The sequence below is a fragment of the Mixophyes fleayi genome, chromosome 3 (genome assembly GCF_038048845.1).
Source record: "Mixophyes fleayi isolate aMixFle1 chromosome 3, aMixFle1.hap1, whole genome shotgun sequence".
In the NCBI taxonomy this organism is placed as follows: Eukaryota; Metazoa; Chordata; class Amphibia; order Anura; family Limnodynastidae; genus Mixophyes; species Mixophyes fleayi.
This window is the reverse complement of record NC_134404.1, coordinates 77,464,874-77,485,269: the sequence shown is the minus strand read 5'-3', so window position 1 is coordinate 77,485,269 and position 20,396 is coordinate 77,464,874. Positions and strand designations below refer to the sequence as shown.

Here is a 20,396-nt window from a genome sequence, read left to right as displayed (position 1 = left end):
ACACACCAGCAACACCCTCCTCGTCAACTTCCTCCACGATCTCCATCAGATTCAGTCCTGCAGCCCAAGTCAGCAGCCAGACTGAGTCCTCTTCAATACGGGATTCATCCGAGGAATCCTGCAGCGGTACGCCTACTACTGCCACTGCTGCTGTTGCTGCTGTTAGTCGGTCATCTTCCCAGAGGGGAAGTCGTAAGACCGCTGAGTCTTTCACAAAACAATTGACCATCCAACAGTCGTTTGCCATGACCACAAAATATGATAGTAGTCATCCTATTGCAAAGCGTATAACTGCGGCTGTAACTGCAATGTTGGTGTTAGACGTGCGCCCGGTGTCCGCCATCAGTGGAGTGGGATTTAGAGGGTTGATGGAGGTATTGTGTCCCCGGTACCAAATCCCGTCGAGATTCCACTTCACTAGGCAGGCGATACCAAAAATGTACAGAGAAGTACGATTAAGTGTCCTCAGTGCTCTAAAAAATGTGGTTGTACCCACTGTCCACTTAACCACGCACATGTGGACAAGTGGTTCTGGGCAAACAAAGGACTATATGACTGTGACAGCCCACTGGGTAGATGCATCCCCTTCCGCAGCAACAGCAACAGCTGCATCAGTAGCAGCATCTACAAAATGGCTGCTCGTGCAAAGGCAGGCAACATTGTGTATTACAGGCTTTAAAAAGAGGCACAACGCTGACAACATATTAGAGAAACTGAGGGAAATTATCTCCCAGTGGCTTACCCCACTTAGATTCTCATGGGGATTTGTGGTGTCAGACAATGCCAGTAACATTGTGCAGGCATTAAATATGGGCAATTTCCAGCACGTCCCATGTTTTGCCCACACCATTAATTTGGTGGTGCAGCATTACCTCAAGAGTGACAGGGGTGTGCAGGAGATGCTTGCGGTGGCGCGCAAAATTGCTGGACACTTTCGGCATTCAGCCAGTGCCTACCGCAGACTAGAGGCACATCAAAAAAGCATGAACCTGCCCTGCCATCACCTCAAACAAGAGGTTGTGACGCGCTGGAACTCCACCCTCTATATGCTGCAGAGGATGGAGGAGCAGCAAAAGGCCATTCAGGCCTACACAGCCACCTACGACATAGGCAAAGGAGTGGGGATGCACCTAAGTCAAGCGCAGTGGAAACTGATTTCCGTGTTGTGCAAGGTTCTGCAGCCATTTGAACTTGCCACACGAGAAGTCAGTTCCGACACTGCCAGCTTGAGTCAGGTCATTCCCCTGATCAGGCTGTTGCAGAAGCAGCTGGAGAAAGTGAGGGAGGAGCTGGTAAAGCATTGCGATCCAACAAAGCATGTAGCTCTTGTGGGTGAAGCCCTTCGTACGCTTTGCCAGGATCCGAGGGTGGTCACTCTTTTAAAGTCAGAGGAATACATTCTGGCCACCGTGCTCGATCCTCGGTTTAAAGCATATGTTTTGTCTCTGTTTCCGGCGGACACAAGTCTGCAGCGGTGCAAAGACCTGCTGGTCAGGAGATTGTCCTCTGAAGGTGACCGTGACATGACAACAGCTCCACCCTCATTTTCTTCCACATCTATGGCTGCAAGGAAAAAGCTCAGTTTTCCTAAAAGAGCCGCTGGCGGGGATGCTGATAACATCTGGTCTGGACTGAAGGACCTGCCAACCATTGCAGACATGTCTACTGTCGCTGCATTGGATGCTGTCACAATTGAAAAAATGGTGGAGGATTATTTTGCTGACACCATCCAAATAGACATGTCAGACAGTCCATATTGTTACTGGCAGGAAAAAAGGCAGTTTGGAAGCCTCTGTACAAACTGGCTCTATTTTACCTGAGTTGTCCCCCCTCCAGTGTGTACTCGGAAAGAGTTTTTAGTGCAGCGGGGAACCTGGTCAGTGAGCGGCGAAGGAGGTTGCTTCCTCACAACGTTGAAAAAATTATGTTTATAAAAATAAATAATCAATTCCTCAATGAAGTACAGCACTGCCCTCCAGATAGTACAGAGGGACCTGTGGTTGTGGAGTCCAGCGGGGATGAATTGATAATGTGTGAGGAGGAGGAAGTACACACTGTAGGGGGAGAGGAATCAGAGGTTGAGGATGAGGACGACATCTTTCCTCAGTAGAGCCTGTTTAGTTTGTACAGGGAGAGATGAATTGTTTTTTTGGTGTGGGGGCCCAAACAAACCAATCATTTCAGCCACAGTTGTTTGGTAGGCCCTGTCGCTGAAATGATTGGTTTGTTAAAGTGTGCATGTCCTATTTCAACAACATAAGGGTGGGTGGGAGGGCCCAAGGACAATTCCATCTTGCAACTCTTTTTTTGGCATTATGTGACCATTCAACAGTCGTTTGCCATGTTCAAAAAGTAAAAGAAAAGGTCAACAAATTCAAAAAATTAAATCAAAAGTTAAATGCCCTGTCATTATTTAAAACAAGAGGTATTGACGTGCTAGAATTAGTGTAGTGTTAATATGTTATAAACACTACACTTGGAACTTGGAGGAGGTATTGTGGCCCCGGTACCAAATTTAGTACCGGGGCTACCCCACTACGCAGTCCAGATACTTGTTTGGTGGAATTCTGACCAGTTGAGGCAGGGTGTATTTATTATATTGTGGCCCCAGTATCAAATTGGGTACTGGGGCCACCCCACTACGCAGTCCGGAATTTTTTTTGGGGGAATTCAGACCCGTGGAGGTTTTTTTAATTAATTATATTGTGGTGACCACTCCTCTACGCAGTCCAGATACATTTATTGGTGCGAATCATAGAAGTTCAGGGTTTTAAAATTATATTGTGGTGACCACTCCTCTAAGCAGTCCAGGTACATTTTTTGGTGCGATTCATACAAGTTCAGGGTTTTCTTATTATATTGTGGTGACCACTCCTCTACGCAGTCCAGATACATTTATTGCTGCGAATCATACAAGTTCAGGGTTTTCTTATTATATTGTGGTGACCACTCCTCTAAGCAGTCCAGGTACATTTTTTGGTGCGATTCGTACAAGTTCAGGGTTTTCTTATTATATTGTGGTGACCACTCCTCTATGCAGTCCAGGTACATTTTTTGGTGCGATTCTGACCAGTTGATGGTTTTCTTATTATATTGTGGTGACCACTCCTCTACGCAGTCCAGGTACATTTTTTGGTGCGATTCATACAAGTTCAGGGTTTTTAAATTATATTGTGGTGACCACTCCTCTATGCAGTCCACGTACATTTTTTGGTGCGAATCATACAAGTTCAGGGTTTTTAAATTATATTGTGGTGACCACTCCTCTACGCAGTCCAGGTACATTTTTTGGTGCGATTCATACAAGTTCAGGGTTTTTAAATTATATTTTGGTGACCACTCCTCTACGCAGTCCAGGTACATTTTTTGGTGCGATTAAGACCAGTTGATGGTTTTCTTATTATATTGTGGGGACCACTCCACTACGCAGTCCAGAAAGATACCTCGTTGCAATGTTTTGGACTAATAACAATATTGTGAGGTGTTCAGAATACACTGTAAATTAGTGGAAATGATTGTTATTGAATGTTATTGAGGTTAATAATAGCGTAGGAGTGAAAATAAGCCCAAAAACTTGGTTTTTGAACTTTTTATGCTTTTTTTCAAAAAAAATCCGAATCCAAAACCTTAAATCCTAACCAAAACCTTTCGGCAGGTGTTTTGCGAAACAAATCCGAACCCAAAACATTGTGAAAATCCGAATCCAAAACACAAAACACAACACACCAAAAGTCGCCGGTGCACATCCCTACACCAAATATAACTTTACCAGCACTAGCATGGGTTGGTAGCACTATATCAGGGAAAACCACAGTATGGGTTCCCCTTGCCATAGTGTCATTCATCCCTTGGCCGCATGGCGATGAATTCCCTAGGGGTACCAGACCTGCAAAAAAAATAAAAAATTACGGGCCCCTCTTGAAAATGTAAATTGCAAATACAAGTAAACGATACCTAATTTATTAACCTTAATGATATTTTCCATACCCAGTCTGAGTAAAAAGAGCACACAAAATAAAGAAAAACGAAATAAAAACTTTATCAAGGATTTTCCTTCCATTCCTTTGTCTTTCATTGCTGTTATTTGCCAGTTAATATATCACAATCATATACTCATATTTTAATTTCTAAGTTCTATTATTTAATTTATGATTGTAAAATGTTTAATGCATATGTAAATCCTTAAAATTAATATTATTATAATGTTTTAAAAATGTTGGTATAATCCACTGATCATTGCTATAACACTTTCCACACTTCATACTCTCACTGATCTGTAAACTCTTGTGGAGTTGTGACACAAAAGTGATTCCTATACTGGGCATATTCTATGTCTTGTTATCAGGGCCGGTGCTAGGGTCCGTGGCGCCCTAGGCACATTTACAAAATCGGTGCCCCCACCCTGCACACTTACAAAATAGTGTGTAAGTGTGCAGGGTGGGGGCGCCGATTTTGAAAATGTGCGTCTTTTCTTACCTGCTTCTAACTTGCCTCATCTCTGCTCCGTCTGCTCCCCTCCACCCACTGACACTGTCGGGCCGTAATGATGATGTCACGCCCGACAGTCAGTCAGTGAGTGGAGGAGAGGAGACGGAGCAGAGAGGCGGCAGTGGTGGTGAGCAATAGTCCCTCCCCCCTCCCTGTGGATGTATGTAAAGCTGTGCGGCGGCCGTGAAAGGTATGGTCAGCGGTCGCCGCACAGTTTTAAAGAAATTTTTAATCTGTGGCCCCCTTCAGGCGCCCTCCAGAGCCCGGCGCCCTAGGCAAGTGCCTAACCTTGCCTAATGGGAGCGCCGGGCCTGCTTGTAATGTATTCCTTGCCCTGATTACTAAAATGGTTATATATGTATGGGTTATAACTTTCACATGGCTATCTACTGATTAGCACATATTATGTGTGATAAATACAGGGGTTAGGTGCTAAATAGGGTTTATTTTAACCCTTGAAGGTCTGCTTAAGCTACTTTACTATAATATGTGATATATATATCATTGACACATTGAATGGTTATTATCGATTGGTACATGGTTCAGCCTTATTTCCAGATTCTGTTCTATTTTACACCCAGCTATCAAGCATACCTAACAGAGGATGGAACTGTATTTAAGGACTTCTTTAAGTAGTTAGCTAGAAGGGGCTTATAGTGCACTATAGTCTGTCTATAGGAGCTTCAGACTCACAGACAAGAGACCAGTGGAAAACAGACATCTGTACTGTTTCCTTATTGCTGGAAACTATTTCATAATGAGCAACTAAGACTCAGGAGGAAATTATCTGAGAAAGGACCTCAGACATTGGATTTTTTCCTTTTTTATGATAACACATTACTGTCATTTGTGAAAACTAAAGTGTGTTCCACCTCAGTCACAATGCATGTAAAATGCTGGACTATCTTTGGTGTGCCTCACTGTCTATACCCACACCAAGAATAGGTACAGTAGTAGTACTCAAACCCTCAAACCCAGCACTTATCAGAAAGGCAATATAGGGACATGGGACGGGGGTGAGCACTCTTAGTCTGTATTCTTAAAGTATTATAGCCAAAATTTACCATGTTAATTTGTTTGTCAAAAAAATGTCCAGCTTTTTTATTAGAACATTTGTGAAGCTGGAGAACAAGTTAATAGTAGATTTGGCCAATTTGGGACCATTTACCACCAGGAGAGGCCAATGTAAATGATCCCAATGTATGTTGGAATCAACAGAGCAATTACAGATGTGCTACCAAATACAGAGCTCTCAGGTAGCAACAAATGTGTCTTCTCATAGTAGTAATAATAGTAAGTACAGTAACTTACATTTCTTGTGAGAGTACTGACATTACTACAATAGACATAAAACATACATTATTTTTCTTCTAAGATTAGTTGTAGGAATTCAGTTAAATTTTTAAAAAAAGGTTTGGTATAGTATTATGGCATCATAAAGGTGGGGAAGTGATGGACTCAGGAGGGCAGTCTTACAGGAGGACAACAGCAAGAAAAATAAATGATTGCATTTTTTTTGACTGGTGATGCACTTATAATATTACATTAAGCGGGGCTCCAGAGATACAAAATAGGATTGAAACGTCAGCTTTCTACCTCTCCACGTTCTCTGTAATCGTATTATTTACTCTGAGTGGAGAAAAGCACAGCAGTGCTGCCAATACAGGAGTGACGGGGTGAGCATTTTTCATATTAGCAAAAGCTTTCAATAGACTCAAAGTGCTCTTAACACCATTTGTGCCCTGAGGACACATTTTCAGGACTTTCCCAATCATCTCATTTCTGGCAGAAATTCAGCTTTTTTCTCACTCTTAGTCATTAACTACAATATTTATCAGAGGTAACATGGATAATTTGAAAGTGAAATATAATAAATAAATAAATGACAGACATTATTTGGTCTTTTTATATATTATTATTATTATTATTATTATTATTATTATTAAGGGCCTTCATAGTCTGGGAAAAGCAGACACAGTCCAAGAACTCCAAATAGACAAGAGACTGGTGAACCATCACATACCCTCTGCTGGCTGGGTACCCTCCCCAGCTTCTGGAGGCTGTGCTAGGGATACACTGGAAGGAAGAATGAGGTTGTTTTGTGGTTAAAGATGGTTAATTAAAACTCAGCAGCAGACAAGGAATAACAACAGAGTCACAGTACTGGACTGGCAATAATCATATGCAGGATAATAGCTGAAGCACAAAAGTAACAAGGTAAATATATAGGCAAGTATAGACGTACATGGTGCAGCAGAAAATCTCTGTCAGTTGACAGTCACTGTTAATGCATAAGTATCTCTGGCAAACTGGCAATGCAGGAGTATCTCTGACACTGGTTCATAATAGCAAACAATTTGTGGTATAAATGGTGTTCACTTGAGGCAGTTATGCAGACATGCAGATAGTAAAACAGTACAAAAAGCACAAACAGTTGAAAGAACAGTGGCACTACTGAGACAGACCCAGAGCTCAGTGTGAATCGAAGTATTGTTGTACCGTGAGTACTCAGTTTGCAACTATAGCAGAGCTACCTGTGACCAGCATGCTGCCGAAGGCGGGGTTGTCTGAAAACCAAGCTGAGTAGTCTGTGCCAGAAATCACCATAATCCAGAAGGTAGAGTCAGGAACTAGTACCAACCGAGATGCAGAGCCAGGGATCAGGAACCAGAAGTCACCATAATGCAGAACCAGAGATCAGGAACCAGAAGTCACTGTAATGCAGAGCCAGGGATCAGGAACCAGAAGTCCCTATAATGCAGAGCCAGGGATGGGGAGCCAGAAGTCACTATAATGCAGAGCCAGGGATCAGGAACCAGAAGTCACTGCAATGCAGATCCAGGGAGCAGGAGCCAGGAGACACTGTAATGCAGAGCCAGGGATCAGGAACCAGAAGTCACTGTAATGCAGAGCCAGGGATCAGGAACCAGAAGTCACTGTAATGCAGAGCCAGGGATCAGGAACCAGAAGTCACTATAATGCAGAGCCAGGGATCAGGAGACAGGAATGAACTGTAAAGAAGCTGGCATGTAAATGCTATCACTGCCAATAAGAAGCTGAACAGGTGAGGACGTGCCTCAGAGAGCTCCCCAGTCTGGAGAGGGCATACATCCAACAGTGACTGCTCCACAGGCCACCCCCAGATGTCAAGAAAGTGAACAAGATGAACCAGAATATTGTGGCATCATGCATATGAACGTACCAAGCGGGGAAAAGAACAAAGTGATCACATGCAAATCATATGCAAGTCCTAACAGGTAGCTAGTTCTAAGGCCTTGAGGTCAGAGCAGAGCTGGCAACTGGTCCCTCTGGAGGTTTCACATGCTAGGGTTAAGCACTCTCTGCAAATGACACATGACAGGGTTCAGGGCTCCCTAGTATTGACACATGTAGTGCCTGATTATCCAATAGACTGACTAGGCTGTACCTTAAATTAAAAGGTACCATTATGACCATTAAATAGCCCTCACCACCACAATCATACCACAATTGAATCAATAGCTCCCACCAATAAATTAATAGTCCCACCCGCAATAAATTAACAGCCCTTACCCCCATTAAATTGATAGCCCCTATCCCTATTAAATTAATAGCCCACACTAATATATTAATAGCCCCTACTCACATTAAATTATTAGCCAGAGAGGATGGCGGGAGAGACTCACAGGCTGAGTGAGAGTCAGATGGAAGGAGGGAGACAGAGGGGAGGAGGGGGAGACAGAGGGGAGGAGGGGGGAGACAGAGGGGAGGAGGGGGGAGACAGAGAGTCACAAGCTGAGGGTGAGATAAATGGGAGGGACAGATTCAAATGCTGAGGGGGAAACAGAGACTCACAGGCTGAGGGGGCAACAAATGGGAGGGAAGGACTCACATGCTGAGGGGGAAACAGACTCACAGGCTGAGGGGGTGACAAAGGGGAAAGAGGGGAAAAGAGAGAGTCTCACAGGCTGTGCGGGAGACAGGCGGGGGGCTTGAGATTCACAGGCTGAGGGGGAGAGAGAGGAAAAAACTTTCATGCTGACAATATTAGAGAATTCCTATCTAAATATCTGGAATATAGGCAGCTCTAAAATGGAGAAGAAGCTGGTGGGTTGTCCAGGAGGAGGCGTGCCCTCTGCGGAGCGCTCTGCATCATCATGCAGCTTGGTAGCCTGGACAAAACTGGAGAAGATCTTGGGCAGGGCCCTGACAGCCAAGCAGCACAAAGCTGGAGGTTGAGCAGTCTTAGGGACCACCATCCAATGCTGCACTGCGCAGGAGCACTGATCACTTATAGTATAGTGTGCAGAGCGACTCTGCAGCAAGGTGCCCACCAGTGCTCGTATAGCATTTTGGATTGCCTATCTTGATTTTAATATAACATAACTCATGGATACATAGATGACGCCAGTGATATCCCAAAAGGTAATGTAATGATCTGACTCTTTTTGCACTAGGTCCTTACAGGTGCTGTGCTGCATTTACACCCCCAATGGCCACTATGGGGATCATGTGCCCTAGAAGCAGCCGTAGCTGGCAATCCTGATAACTACCCCAAAATACTAACCTCTTGCAAGCAGGCATTGCTGGATCATTGCAATTCTTGTGTTCCAATTTCCTTGCTACGTTGTATGCTGATTCTCATTGTCTTACTTTCCTGCTGCCTGCTTGTGAAGTAACCCAGCTTGACCTCTGACTACAGTACTGTATTAACCCCTTATGGTAAGTTATAATACAGAAATTAACTTTATGTAGAAATGACTTCTTGTAGAACGAAGCAGACAGATAAAGATCCTTAATTCTCAGTTTGAACCAGGCACAGACTACAATAAATCTTCATTTATATTTGGGAGGTGTTAAATACACCTGTACAATATTAATCTCCCACCCATGATATCTGTTGTAGGTTAATCTATTTATCCGGTAGGGAAGTTAGGTTATGAGTGCACACTGGATATATTACTTACAGTTTGGCACATGTGTTGTACTAGATGTCAGACCTACAATATAACAAAATTAAATGGATATTTTGTTAGAATTCCGATAATACATTTTGTACTCATTTATTTTGACTAGTTTATTGCACATCTGGTAATAAAACTGCAATTACAATTATCAGGGATCAGTGCCTCAGTTAGCTGTTCAGAAAATATTTGAAATGGAAAATAATCCTAGTATTTATTATGTGTAAGTTATGACAATATCAAAAGAAATCTACAGCCTAAATGGATATTGTTATTATATGAATGTCCATTTTTCTGTGCATTATTAAATGTATTAAAATAAACATACTCTACTACATGACATATGTAGACATGAGCAAAGTGATTCAGCATAGTTGGAATTTCAACATACTGTATATCGGTTGTACTTTACTATCTGTGTTTTCTGGAGTATGTGGTCGACGGCTAGACATTCATTTGGTCGACAACATTAGGTCGACAATACAAACATCAACAGCATTATAAGGTCAACATTTCAAATATTGACAGTATTATTAGGTTGACAATTTGAATGTATATAGTATTATATGGTTAGGGATATTATGATCAACCTAATAATACATTCTACATTAGAACTGTCGACCTAACAACACTGTCTACATTAGTACTGTCAACCTAATAATACTGTCTACATTAGTACTGTCAACCTAATAATACTGACTACATTAGAATTGTCGTCCTTACAGTACAATTTACATTAGAATTGTCAACCTCACAACACTGTCACATTAGAATTGTCGACCTAACAATGCTTTCCAACCCTGTCTATATTATGGTGTCGACCATATAAATGTGGATCATGTAACTTTCAAACATATATATCATATAGTTTCATGTGATTCTAGGGGCTTCTGCTAGACAAACATGCTATCATAGGTATTGTTCTATGCACTGTTATTAGTAAAACTAGGGAGCAGTGGCAAGGTACATGTTGGGGAACAAGGAACTGGGCCAGTGGGTGAAAATGTGAACACTTATCTTGTCTTTTTGCATGCATCGCTAGTGAGTCTAGTTATATAGTGTTATTTGTTCAGGTAGGTAGCATTAGCCAGATGTCTATAATTACACTGCCATCATTATGATCATCATCATGTTACTTTAATCTGCTCTATTTCTTTCAAAAATCCGTAAAAGTTTTGCAAGTTCGCTTTTCCATTAGATGCAGGTGATGGCCTTTTACGTAAATATTTTAATTAGGCAGTGAACAATTCAAACTCTTTTCCTCTGTCCATTAAGTGTATATAAATGAATCAATTATTATTGTTAATATTATTAATTTATTTATAAGGCGTCACAGATTCCGTAGCGCCGGATACAGAAGCAAGTATCAAATAGATGAAGCAATACATGTCAGTAGCACAGATGAGTGTGAGAAATGCTATGGGGACTTACGCAGAGTGCAGCAAAATAGGTGACAGGATGTATGAGAGACAAGAGGTAGACATGGGACAATAGGTAGAGAGGACCCTGCCCGCGAGGGTTTACACTCTAAAGGGAGGAGTGGTAAGAGACAGTAGGATCAACTGTGAGAAAAATTTAGATGGCAGACGAGCAAGAAGAGGTGATGGATAGAATGGTTAAAGGGTGGTAGGATAGGAGAGCTTGAAAAAGTGAGTTTTAAGTGAGTGTTTGAAGGACTGAAGGTTAAGGGAGAGTCGAGTGAGACAGGGTAGGGAGTTCTAAAGATTAGGGGTAGCATGGAGAAATCTTGAAGGCGAGCATGGGAGAAAGTAATAACAAGTCAATTGAGGCGGAGGTCAGAGACGGAGCGGAGTGGCCCGAGTAGATATGTACCTCGAAACAAGGTCAGAGATGTGATGTTATTGCATTAGATATGCTTAATGTTTGTAGACACTCCCTTATATGTTTAAGCTTGAATCTTTAGTGATGGTCCCTAAGACCATGGGGAATGCTGGGAAGTGGGTGTGGCCAGTGTGCAATGTACCCAGAGTCTGCAAATGGCTGAATAAAGAGCTCAGCAGTGCCCACCCATGCTTCAGTGTCCTGATGAACTGATTTACAAGTATATTAACAAAACATGGTGTCAGAAGAAGTTTTAACTGGACTGCTAGAGCTCAGAGTGTGAAAGGATCCTGCAGAAGTCTGTAAAGCTGTGACACGCAGTGTCTGAATATCTGCCTTGTGCTCTGGTCACATCAAACAGTGAGTAACTATGGATAGGCTGTCTCCTCCAGCAGGCATGCTCATGTCTGGCAACTTGTCTGAAAACTGGAAAAGATTTAAACAAAGGTTTAATATATATCTTGCTGCATGTGGAGCTGATGCAATGGAGGATAAAACAAAGTCATCCATCTTCCTCCATGTGATAGGAGAGGATGTGCTGGACATTTATAACAGTTTTCAGTTTGCTGAAGGGCAGAATATGGTGCTATCTTCTATAATGCAAAAGTTTGAAGATTACTTTGTGCCAAGGAAAAATGTGACATATGAAAGATATAAGTTTTTCACCTGTGATCAGAAGTCTGGAGAAGGATTTGATCAGTATGTTACAGAACTGCAATCACTCAGCAAAACCTGTGAGTTTGGTGATTTAAAGGACTCACTGATTAGAGATCGTATTGTCTGTGGAATACCTGATAATGGACTCAGAGAAAGATTGCTGAGAGAGCAAAACCTAGAACTAGACAAGGCAATGACTATGTGCAGATCTGCAGAAATGACCAGACTGCAAGCCAAACAGTTACACAAGGAATCTGATACTACTGTACATGTGGTGAAGAAAACAGAGCCAAGCAAACCACCATTCTCTAAAATGAAGCAGTCTAAAATGCAATCTAATAGGAAAATCTGCAGCAGATGTGGAAATACTCACAATCCTAAAATGTGCCCTGCTTATGGTAAAACCTGCATGAAATGTGGTAAACTTAATCACTTTGCCAAATGCTGTAGAACCAATAGTGAAACAAACAAAGTGCATGCCGTTGAACAAGCTACGTCTGAAGATTTTTTTGTGAATTGTATTGAACTTTGCAGTACAGACAAGAAAGAATGGATTGTTCCTTTAACAGTGAACGAGATTGTCATTCCTTTTAAGCTTGATACTGGTGCGCAGGTGAATTTGATATCGTTTCAAGACTATAAGACTTTTAGAGTAAAACCTAAAATTCATCCAGCCAATGTGAAAGTTACAGGCTACACTGGGGAGGAAATTCCTGTGAAAGGTACATGCCTAGTGACCCTGAGCTACAAAGGACAAAAGTTCAAAACATCTCTACTGATTGTGGATAAAGATGTACAACCGATTCTAGGATTAAGTTCATGTGAGAAGCTTAACTTGATAAAGAAAGTTTTCATGGTGACATCACAAGTAGAAGATGAATGCAAATCAGTGTTTACAGAATACAGAGACATGTTTGAAGGTTTAGGTTGTCTGCCTGGCGAGCATAAGATAAATCTAGACACGCAAGTTCCTCCAGTGATACACCCCTGTAGAAAAGTGCCATTTGCGCTGAGAGAAAAAACTAAAACAGGAGTTAAACCGCATGGAAGCTTTGGGTGTGATACAGAAAGTTGATGAGCCTACTGAATGGGTGAGCTCCTTAGTAATTGTTGAAAAGAAAAATGGACAACTCAGAATATGTCTGGATCCAAGAGATTTAAATAAGGCTATTAAAAGAGAACATTTCAAACTACCAACCAGAGATGAAATCATGTCACAGTTTGCGGGAGCAAAATGGTTCAGTAAATTGGATGCATCTTCAGGATTCTGGCAAATGAAGCTAGATGAAGCCAGCTCAATGCTGTGTACATTTAATACCCCAGAAGGTCGATACAGATTCCTTCGACTACCATATGGGATATTGTCTGCTCCAGAAGTATATCACAAAAGGATACACATGATTTTTGAACACATTCCAGGTGTTGAAACAATGATGGATGACATTATTGTCTGGGGATCTACAAAAGAAGAACATGATTCTAGACTGAGACAAGTAATGGAACTTATCAAGAAGGTGAATCTAAAGCTGAACAAGGACAAATGTGAATTTGGTGTGAAAACACTTACCTTTATGGGTGACGTGGTCTCGGAGGAAGGTGTGAAGCCTGACCCGAGGAAAATATCAGCCATAATAAACATGGAACGTCCTAACAACAAAGACGACGTGAGAAGATTCCTAGGAATGATTACTTACTTAGGAAAGTTTATTTCTCAACTCTCCGAACAAACAGCACCTCTAAGATGGTTGTTGGACAAAAATAATGAGTGGATGTGGTCACATGAACAAGAAGAAAGTTGGCAAAACTTGAAATGGACCATCACAGAGCAACCGGTACTAAGATTCTTTGATCCTACAAAAAGTATAAGAATTTCAGCAGATGCCTCGCAATTTGGCCTAGGCTCAGTGTTGTTACAAGAACATGAGGATACATGGCAACCGGTAATCTATGCATCAAGAGCATTGACAAGTGCTGAAACAAGATATGCTCAGATAGAAAAAGAACTTCTAGCAATCACATATGCATGTGAGCGATTTCATCAATTTGTGTATGGTCAAGCGTTTACAGTGGAAACTGACCACAAGCCATTGGTAGCTATCATGGCTAAATCGTTACATGACTGTCCCATGAGAATTCAACGAATGCTTATAAGACTACAGAAATATGATGTCCAATTGCTGTACTGTCCTGGTAAATACATGTACATTGCTGACACACTTTCCCGTGCTGTGAACAAAAGTGAAGGTTCTGAAAGTCTGATGGATAAAGAGATCGACGCATATGTTAATTTGATTGTAGCTTCTCTACCTGTGTCTCTTGCAAGACAAGAACAAATAAGAAAAGAAACAGAGACAGACATCACAATGAAAGTGTTACAAGACATCATTCTGAAAGGATGGCCAGCAGAAAAAAATGCGTGCCCACTGTCTATTCATGATTATTGGATGTACCGCACTGACCTTACGGTTGTCAATGGTATTATTTACAAAGGCAATAGAATTATTATACCTGCACGACTAAGAAAAATTATGCTGTGCAAGATACATGAAGGCCACTTAGGAGAAGAGAAATGTAAACGGAGGGCGCGTGAAGTGATGTATTGGCCAAGAATGAACCAGGACATAGCACAGACAACAGCTACATGTGAACTGTGTCTTACGTACAGACCAAAGCAACAAGTCGAGCCGCTGAGTCCTCATGCAGTGCCAGAGAGACCATACCAGAAGGTAGGCGCAGATTTGTTTGATTGTATTGGAAAAACGCACATTGTCGTGACTGATTATTATTCTAATTACCCTGAGGTGCAGACTCTACCTACAACTACTAGTAAAGCCGTAATCAGTTGCATGAAGTCAATCTTTGCAAGGCATGGTGTTCCTATGGAAGTGTTCACTGACAATGGACCTCAGTTTTCCAGCGCTGAATTTAGACAGTTTGCTGAAGAGTGGGAATTTGTCCATGCAACATCGAGTCCCCACTATCCACAGTCAAATGGGTTGGTGGAAAGTTCAGTAAAAACTGTAAAGAGTCTAATGAAAAAAGCACAAGACGGCAAAGAAGATTTCTACAAAAGTCTTTTAATCTACCGCAGTACACCTCTACAGAATGGACTCTCTCCTGCACAAATGCTGATGGGAAGGAGGATTAGAGCAAATCTTCCGATAAGTGATGAACTGCTTAATACGCATAACTCAGCATTGGTGAGACTGAGTAAGGTACGTCAACAGGAGAAACAGAAACTGTACCATGATAGGCGAGCAAAAAGCTTATCTGATCTAAGATCAGGTGACCAAGTCCGTCTCCGAGATCATGAGAAAGGCATTTGGATGCAGAAAGGTATTGTGCAAGCACAAGTAGCACCAAGATCTTATATTGTACGTACAGATCGTGGAACAGAAGTAAGAAGAAATCGGGTCGATTTAAGATCTCAACCCAACCATAGTGATGGCAACACGACTGAAGAATACCCTTCATCTGACATGTATGATGGACTTGATAATGGTGAACAAACCATGATGGAAGAAAGGTCCAACATGGTTGACGATACACAGACTTTGTGTGAAAGACCCATAAGAGAAATACGCAGACCTGAGAGACTCATTGAAACGTGTTAGATGATGTTCTTAATGTTATATCGTTAAATTGTTATACTGAAGGATACAGGGCTTATCTTTAAAGAAAAGAAGATGTGATGTTATTGCATTAGATATGCTTAATGTTTGTAGACACTCCCTTATATGTTTAAGCTTGAATCTTTAGTGATGGTCCCTAAGACCATGGGGAATGCTGGGAAGTGGGTGTGGCCAGTGTGCAATGTACCCAGAGTCTGCAAATGGCTGAATAAAGAGCTCAGCAGTGCCCACCCATGCTTCAGTGTCCTGATGAACTGATTTACAAGTATATTAACAAAACAAGAGATGTAAGGGGGAAGAAATGTTAGTAGGGGCTTTGTAAGTGAAGGTAAGGAGCTTGAACTGAATTCTGAAACAGATAGGGAGCCAATGAAAGGATTTTACGCAGAGGAGAAGCGGAAAATATGCGGTGGGAGAGGAAGATGAGACTCATTCTGTATGGATTGAAGGTCAGAAGTGGCGAGATAGAGGAACACCAGTGAGAAGGAGGGTGCAGTAGTCCAAAAGAGAAATGATGAGTGAATGGACAAGGATTGTGGTTGCTTCCTGTCACGACTGTAGTGGGTGTATGACTGGTAGAAGGTACCTGCTGTTGTTGGCGCAACTCAGAGGAAGGCGCGGAGTCTAACGTGCCCCTGGTATTCACCAGGAACCCCCGCAAGGAAGTATGGACTCCGCTGCAGGGACACGCAGGTCGCGGTCCTTCCTAGAGTCCACAGCGAGATACAAGGGGGTGTCAGACAGGCCGGTTCAGCAACGTTCAGGTAGAGGAGGTACAAAAGGGAAATCCAGAAGAATGGTGAGGCAAGCCGAGTCGGTAATCTTCAGGGAGCGCAGTACAAAGGCAGAATCCAGATAGGGGTGGTCAAACGGTCCGGGTCAAAAGGGTCACAGGCAGCACGAGGAAGGTCAGGAACAATATAGCAACTGGTACACAGAAACGCTGGAGGCAGGAAGACCTGATACTCTGGCACTGACTAGAGGACAGGAAGGGGTTTAAATAATGTGAGGATCCAATCAGCTTCAGCGCTGAGCGCTGTCATGTCTGCCGCCGGGAATACATAGCGTCCCGTTGCCTAGCAACGGGGCGCGTCATACTGCGGGGGAAATGGATGGCAGGGGGAATCCGGAAATGACGCGTCTGGTTGCCTAGCAACCAGACGCGCGATCACACAGTCAGGCGGCCGTGCGGACGGCGCCTGACACTTCCTGAGAGAGGAAGGGACGGATTTTCATAATGTTACGGAGGCAGAAGGTGCAGGATTTGGTGAGGGACAGGATATGAGGGGTAAACCTGAGGGCTGAGTCAAGGGTGACTCAAAGCAGCGGGCTTGGTTGACAGAAGAAAAAGTGATGTTGTCAACAAAGAAGGAGATATTGGTATGGATAGCAACATTGGCAGGAGGAAAGATGATGATCTCAGATTTGGAGATGTTAAGTTTCAGGAAGCGCTGTGGCATCCAGGTAGTTACAGTAGAGATACAGTTAGATACCATAGGACAGTGGGAGAGTGGTCAAGGGAGGAAAGATAGATTTGCTTGTCATCAGCATAGAGGTGGTATTCAATGAGTTCACCAAGAGAGGTGGTGTAGAGAGAGAAGAGCAGAGGGCCAAGGACAGAGACTTGTGGGACTCCAATAGAAAGGGGAAGTTGGTGGGTGGAAAAGTCAGAAGCAGACACACTAAAAGAGCAGAAAGAGAGGTAGGAGGCAAATCAGGAGAGAGCTGTTTCGTGAAGACCTAGGGAGTGAAGGATGGTTAGAAGAAAAGAATGATCGTCAAAAAGCAGCATTGAGATCGAGGAGTATGAGCAGGGGGAAATTACCATTGGACTTAGCTGGGAGTAAGTCATTTGTGAAATAAATATGTCCACCAAAGCAGATAATAGTATATATCTTGACCATTGCCAGGGAGATTTTGAAAACACAATAAATGTCCTCAACTATGTAAAAATGCAGTAATACTACATTTATGTTCACAGCTGAAATGGAAAAGCACAAGATATATATGTATATAGTTTCATCAGCTTGCCGTTAGAGAGACAGCGAGTACAAATATGACCTGCACAGGCCTTTGCTTGGACAGGTCTCCTCCCACAGAGGCCTTTTGTAATTAACATCTCTTAAGATCGAATGGGCCTGCTTCATCCTGTACCCTGCCAAGCTTTTGGGGGTGAACTGTAAAAACACTGAGATAATCATACAATATTTCTCTTTCACTAGGATGACTTCACTAAGGAATACATATCTTTATTTGGCTTCACTATTCTTTCTGCTTCAACATATTGAATTACATCAAGGGGTAAATGTATTAACCTCCGGTTTCTTCAACTCCCGCGAGTTCAGCGTCTTCGGCGCTTAAATTTAAAGCAGCGCTGCCTTGTAAAGGGACGTTTCCCTTTACAAGGCAGCGCCGAAGACGCTGAACTCGCGGGAGTTGAAGAAACCAGAGGTTAATACATTTACCCCCAAGAGTCTTGGCTGCAAAATAAGGCTGAGTATGCACTAAAACTGTGTCAGGGTTCCCAAGGTAAGATCACGGAGAAGGTAAGTGAATGAAGTGGTTTATTAGAAACACAGGTAATACCGGTTCAAGATGCAAAACTGGTAAGGCAGTAATATAACCACAGTTCTTAACAGTGGAATAGGCAATGCTGTAACGCGATGGAGAGATACAGTAGTCAGAGGGTTGCAGGGTAGATACCTCTGGAGGAGGTGGAGAAATGAGCAGCCTGTGAGTTGCAGGGTTAGATACCTCTATGAAGATGGTGAGATGAGTAGCCTGCAGATTGCAGAGTTGGATACCTCTGGAAAGGTGGTGAGATGAGTAGCCTGAAGGTTGCAGGGTTGGATAACTCTGGAAGAGGTTTTGAGACTCAGAAGCCAGGTAATGCTGAAACACTTGAAAGCAGACAGCAGGTAACGGTGGAAGTAAGCTGTACAGGTTACACTGAGAAGCACAGAGTTTCAAACAGGTATATGACACAGGAAACCAGATAGATGATGAGCTGTGTCTGCAGCAGTGGAATGAACAACAAACTCACAAGGTCAGGCACACAGGCAAGAATAACCAGGAACAGGAGTCAAAGGATTGCTTCCCATCAGGTTGAGTGACTTGATGATCTGGCAAAAGTTTCTTGGGACAGGCAGGCTTATATAGGCCAGAAGCAGGTGTTTAAGCTTCCAGCAATAATGAGGCAGGTAAGAGCAGTCTAAGTACCACAGTGGCCCCTTTGGTGGACAGTGGCACTACAGGCAGGATACAATATATACAAAAGGTCCAACAAAGTAACTGCAGACAGGAGCTGCAGGATGCAGGTTGTGACAAACTGTAATTGTTTGACATGGGATGATTGAACGGTATATGCAGACAATAGACTAGATGGCCGTCAGTGGGTTATGTGATGTTAAAGATGGCCACCATTGCACTATGTGCTACTGTTTTGTCTATGTCCTTCACCATATGACAGGGGCGGATTGGCCATACAACCTATCAAGACTTTTCCAGGTAGGCCAATGGCCTCAGGAGGCCTTCTGGGTTTTTTTTGCGTTTAAAGGAAAAATAAAATAAAATGTGTAGTGGACAGACCAGTATTTTTAATTAAGATGAAGGTACCGCTGAGGTGTCAGTATATTACTAGGTGACTGGTCCCTCCTCAGGGACCAGCCATCTTACTTAATGTAGCCCTGGATCCTCCTTCAGTCCTCCTCCTAGCCTGCCTGTCTGCCTCCAGTCCCTGTACAGAGAGAGGTCACATGGGACGTGTACCATGAGACAGGTGCCGTTCCATGTGTACAGAGAGGAATCTTCACAGCAACTGTGACAAGGTAAGTGTGAAGTAGGGCAGAGAGGGGGCTGCTGTGTGTGAAGGAGAGCAGAGGGGGGCTGCTGTGTAGGAAGGAGGGCAGAGGAGGGGGTTGATATGTGTGAAGGAGGGCAGAGGGGGAACTGATATGTGTTGTGGAGGTCAGATGAGGGGCTGCTGTGAGTGAAGAAGGGCAGAGGGGGTGTTGCTGTGTATGACGGGGAGCAGAGGAGGGGGCTGCTGTGTATAAAGGAGGCCAGAGAGGGGCTGGTATGTGTGAATGAGGACAGAGGGGGGGGGGCTGCTATAGTGAGTGAAGAAGGGCAGAGGAGGGCAGGGGGGGTTGCTATAATGTGTGAAGGAGGGCAGGGGGGCTATTATAATGCATAAAGGAGGGCAAGGGGGGTTGCTATAATGCGTGAAGGAGGGCATGGGTCTGCTATAATGTATGAGAGAATGAGAGGGATCTTAATATATTATGTGATATGAGGGAAGGGAGGGGGGCTGTCATATAGAACACTATAGGGTGGGGGGAGGCTGCGTATAGAACACTATAGGGAGGGGGAGGATGAATATAGAACACTAAAGGGAGGGGGAGGATGCCTATAGAACACTATAGGGAGCAGGGTTGCACATGTAAAACTATAGGGAAGGGGGCTGCACAGAGAATACTGTAGGGAGGGGGGCTGCATATACAAAACTATAGTGAAGGGGCTGCTATAATGCATGAAGGAAAGGAGGAGGGCTGCTATAATGTGTGAGGAAATAGGTGTTGTCTTAGTAGTACATGGGTGGGAGGTAGGCTATTAATTTATTGGTGGAGTTTAATTATTTATTTGGTGCTTTTTTATTTTTGTGGTAATGGTGGGGCAATTTAATTTGATACTGGAGTCTATTAAATTAAGATGAGGTGATGGGACCTTTAATTTAATGCTGGGGTGGTTTGGGGCTATTAATTGAATGTGGGGCTGATATTAAATGTGAATATTAATTATTTAATGTCGGAGATGGTTGTGGGAGATGGTTATA

At 43.0% G+C, this 20,396-nt stretch overlaps 1 long non-coding RNA gene across 2 annotated transcripts in view; it reads right to left on the bottom strand.

Annotated features, from left to right (window-relative positions):
- Positions 1–6,259: 6,259 nt before the first annotated feature.
- LOC142142692 (uncharacterized) overlaps positions 6,260–20,396 on the bottom strand; it is a 42,186-nt gene continuing 28,049 nt past the window's right edge. The window contains exons 1-3 of one of the 2 annotated variants that reach the window (XR_012689285.1): positions 18,317–19,648; positions 9,435–9,467; positions 6,260–7,499 (exon numbers count right to left, since the gene is read on the bottom strand). This is a non-coding gene — a long non-coding RNA (uncharacterized LOC142142692). Of the gene's footprint in view, positions 7,500–9,434; positions 9,468–18,316; positions 19,649–20,396 lie in introns of those variants that run through there. The other variant, XR_012689286.1, reaches the window with a different exon arrangement.